General features: G+C 41.5%; 1 pseudogene; it reads right to left on the reverse strand.

Moving 5' to 3' along the window:
- Window positions 1-351: 351 nt before the first annotated feature.
- LOC136393079 (mitochondrial pyruvate carrier 1 pseudogene) lies at window positions 352-1,111 on the reverse strand (annotated as a pseudogene).
- Window positions 1,112-4,666: the final 3,555 nt, after the last annotated feature.

Here is a 4,666-nt window from a genome sequence, read left to right on the forward strand (position 1 = left end):
AGAATTCCCTGCCTCCTGCTTCTTCATCTCACTATCTTTTGGCTGACATAGTCTACAGGGCTCCGCTCAAGGCTTATCTTTTCCAGAAGGCCTTGTGATGTTGCTATGACCTCTCCACCCAGGATTAGGAACTGCTATTTCAGGTGAGCATAGTACCCTCAGTGATAAGGCTGTTGATGTAGATAAGTATAACTTCTACCACAACTAATATCCTTTAAGCACCTACTATGCATCAGGTTTGTTTTTTTGTTTTTTGTTTTTTTTTTTGTTTTTTTTTTAATGTTTCAATCATTTATTGCCTTTAAGTTACAGCACTTCAGAATGCACGCTGCAGGGAGAGAGGTCCTTTTCGAACCCTGGTGGTGAGCTGCTGTGGATGTAGCCAGTGGTCGGTGGTCTCGTGGTCATTAAAGTCAAGAATTCTGAGGACGCGGGTGCCAAGAGATACAAATTTTGTTCTCTTCAGTTTTTCATTAAGTAAATTCTAACAGATCAGATACACATTACTGCAGATAAAACCATCACTGGGAATTATGAAAATGATTGCATGTTGTGACTACTCTTCATGAGAAGAGCTCAGTGCTCGTAAGGCAGCGGGAGCTGGTTCCGGGGCTCTTGGTGGATTCTGTGAAAATCGTCTGGTTAGTAAGACAGCCTTCCGCTCATTGTCCTTGACAGGAGCATCCATGCTGCCGGGACCTGTGACTCAGCGGCCGGCATCGCCCCTCAGAGAGCCAGCTCCTCCTTCCACGGTCACGGTCATGCTGACGTGTTCTTAGGCATCTTGTGCTGGATCAGCCGCCCTCCCTGAATGAGCTGCGCCACCGCCACCCCATTGGTGGCGTGGCAGGCGAACAGGAGCCAGTTGCGGGGCTGCACCCATGTAGGCGAACCGCATGAAGGTCAGGGAGCAACAGCAGAGGGCAAACGTCATCCGCCCACTGATAATCTCTAGAGACTTTTTCATGTCGTTGATGGCAGCAATGGGGAGACCCCAGTTGGCGACTGGGCCCCAGAAGTGCTCATGAGGTAGTCCTGGAAGTCCTTGCCCCGGACATAGTCCGCCGCCTTCCACACCAGCGCGTCCCCATGGTCGTGCCGCACCTCAGGCCACCCCGCCGCCCTTGCCGCCGCCCCTCGGAGTCCAACGACGCCGGGCGCAGCGGACAGAGCGGACACTCCACCCGGCAGGTTTTATGTAAAGTGCTTTATATTCATGACTTTGTTTAATCAACATGCGTATGAAAGCAGGTATTCCTATTCCTACCATTTTATGTGTGACTAAATAGAACATACTCATTGTTTAAGATCACATAGTCAAATATGATGCAACCAGTCTTTGATTTAGGGCAGTCTGACTTACATTCGTAACTCCAAAGTGAATACTGCCTCATCTTATATATATTTTAGGTACTCATTACATAGGAAAGTGCCTGGTCCACTTGGTGCTCAACTCTATTTAAAAAAAAAAAATGACTTAAAATATATTATAGTGATAAAACTTTAAATATTAATAAAATGTATAATCAGACTGAGGACAAAAGTTTTCTTGAAGATATCAGGTTTCTAATGCCACAATAAAAGGTGACACATTATGAAAGGCTATGTTTTAAAGAAATATCTATGATCAGACTTTCTTTCCCTATAGACTAGTGATTCTTTACTAGAAATGACTTTAGCCCCCCCCCCCCCCCAATGGGACACTTGGTCATGGCTGGAGACATTTTTGGTTGTTACAAGAAGGGAGGTGGTGCTACTGACATCTAGTAGGTAGAGCAGGGATCCTGCTAAGCATTCCACACTATAGTGAACAGCCACCCACAACAAAGAATTGTCCAGCCTAAAATAGAAATAGTGGTCCAAACCAAGCTAGTCTTGAATATCTTTTTTTAAGCTTCTAATACACTTATTGATATTTCGGAAATCCCCACTAACCTCCAAATACTATAATGTTTTAAATTCTAAGTAGCATAAAAACATAATTTTAAAGGTCAAGAGAGAGACACTAATGCTTTGGAAAATGAGGACTTTTAGAAAGATGAACAGTGACCACAGAAAACACTAGAACATCAAAAGCATAGGTTGGTGAGAAGAGTTCTTCACTGAATACACTTATTTAGTTCAGGCCATTAGGCTAGGTATCTGGAAACTTCACAATACCCCATGACTTTTTATTCAAGAAAGAACCAAGTCTTGGAAAGGCAAAGTCATTTTCCTGGTGGCACATGTGTATTGAAGTAACAAAGCCCTGCCCCATAGGTGCCTGGTGCACAAGTCAAAGCTCCCCTTTCATGTGGGATACAATTTGTGTGATAAGGGGGAGCTCAGAAGGAGGTAGGAAAACCAGGCACTCTGGTTCACCTGCATGGGTATCAAATCAACAAATAGCTGGCGGGTCAATCGGTTTATTTGGAGGAAAATTTTGATGTTTCTAACAAACAAAAAAAACCTTCAGGGAAGTAACAAAAATGTCAGTAAATTGTCATATGAAATGTAAGAATAAATGACAGCATGTGCAGGTTTCTACTGTGAAAGGTGGCCATTTATTCTCCCACGCTTCCAGCCTCATCCACAAATAATTAGAACAATACCCCTTTCTGAGTCACAGGCATGAGCAGTGGCAGAATACTGGCAGCCTAGACTACCAAGAATTTCCCTCCACGACTCTGTGGATAGTGAACACCGAGATGGCAGGAGAGAGTAATGGGAAATGAGATGGCATTCTTCAAGGGCAGAGGACACTTGAAGCACAATTTGCTAGCATCATTTCCTAGACTTCTCTTTTTACTACAGTGACACCAGTACACATTAACTGTGCACCAATATAATCCACTTCTTTTGACACCAAACACACTGGTTAAGGGAAGTGAAAGTTGTTGGGCTCTTTTGGAAACAAAGAAAAAACTTAAAATAGCAAAGGACTCATTATTGTACAAAGCCCATGCAGTACATTATTTAGAAAATTTTATTTTGAGCAAGTATGCAGATAACTAGCCAATAAACAAACAAACAAAAAATAAATAAATAAAATCTAGTTTATTCTGCTTCCAAGGCGAGAAGCGGGTCAACGAGAGATAAAACATTGCTGCTGAAGGAGTCTGCTCCAATCGCAAGGGCTGGCATTTTAAAAACAAGAGGAAAACAGGTCATCAAAAATATTTCTGGAAAACTATAGTTCTATAAAATAATGAAGCAATATTAAAGAAAAATATCTCTTTGCTCTAAAATCTGTTGAGGTCTCTTCAAAATCTACTAGAAGTCGTGACAGGTTTAGATAAATTGTGCCCTCATTCCATCAGATTACATTGTAAAAACAACCCTGAGAGCTCCACGGGAATGCCCAGTGTCTCCAGCTATCTCCCACCTCCAAAGTGGGAAGGGAAACACTAGTTAAGAGGACAAGAGACTGAAAAGAGGAAGGGCAAGTGGACAAGATCCCTACCTGTGAGAGCATACCATTTGCCTTCACATAACAACCTCTCCCAGAAAGAAAGTCATAATTACAGACATTGCAGGCTTATCCAATAATGAAACATATATTTAAGCTTCACTTCTCTAAAAACTCAAACTTGCATATTTTGTACAAGTGTAGCTCAATGCTGGAGGCACCTTCCACTTGAGTTACTAAGGAGTGATTCTTCAACAACCAGGGTCAAACACTGACTGTATTTCTACCCAATTCATATAGTATGGTGTATTTAAAATAATATTGCGATATAAAATAATTTCTCCACCAATTATATTTCTAAAAGTCTATCCACATTTCTTAGTATGAGATTATGAATTTATGATGTCTAGTTGGCCAAATGATCAAAAATTATTTTTATAGTTCATTAAAACTCAACACTATATGTATAATAAAGTCCTACCAATAAACACCATCCAAATTGTCTGTGATCATTATCTCCTTAGCTAAGTACTAGTATATATAGGATATGAAAAAGCAGTGAGCTATAGCAAACATCTTTGAGTAAATGAATACTAGCTTCCTGAGCAACATTTTAAAACATGAAGAGAAGCTCCTTTCCTTTTCCCCCAATGGATCCAGTACTGTTCATCTGTTTCAGGTAAAAAATAATTATAAATATTATACAGTGTGTCCATAAAGTCATGGTGCACTTTTGACCAGTCACAGGAAAGCAACAAAAGATGATAGAAATGTGAAATCTGCACCAAATAAAAGGAAAACCCTCCAGTTTCTGTAGGATGATGTGGCAGCATGTGCGCATGTGCAGATCATAACACCGTATATACAGAGGAGCAGCCCACGGCCATGCCAGTTGAGATGTGGCGGTACAGAGAAAAGTACAGTGTGTTCTGTGGCTCGCTAAATTTGAATCCGTGACCAAAGTGCAACGTGAATATGGTGCATTTATAACGAAGCGCCACCACATAGGAATAACATTACTTGGTGGGATAAGCAGTTGAAGGAAACCGGCAGTTTGGTGGAGAAATCCCATTCTGGTAGGCCATCAGACTACTACTCGTCAGTGACGAGTCTGTAGAGGCTATACAGGATAGCTACCTAAGGAGCCCTAAAAAATCTGTGCATGAGCCCACATCAAACTGCACTGAATAGGTATGAAACTGGGAGAGTTTTCCTTTTATTTGGTGCAGATTTCACATTTCTATCGTCTTTTGTTGCTTTCCTGTGACCGGTCAAAAG

Source organism: Saccopteryx leptura, chromosome 2 (assembly GCF_036850995.1).
Source record: "Saccopteryx leptura isolate mSacLep1 chromosome 2, mSacLep1_pri_phased_curated, whole genome shotgun sequence".
NCBI classification, from domain to species: domain Eukaryota; kingdom Metazoa; phylum Chordata; class Mammalia; order Chiroptera; family Emballonuridae; genus Saccopteryx; species Saccopteryx leptura.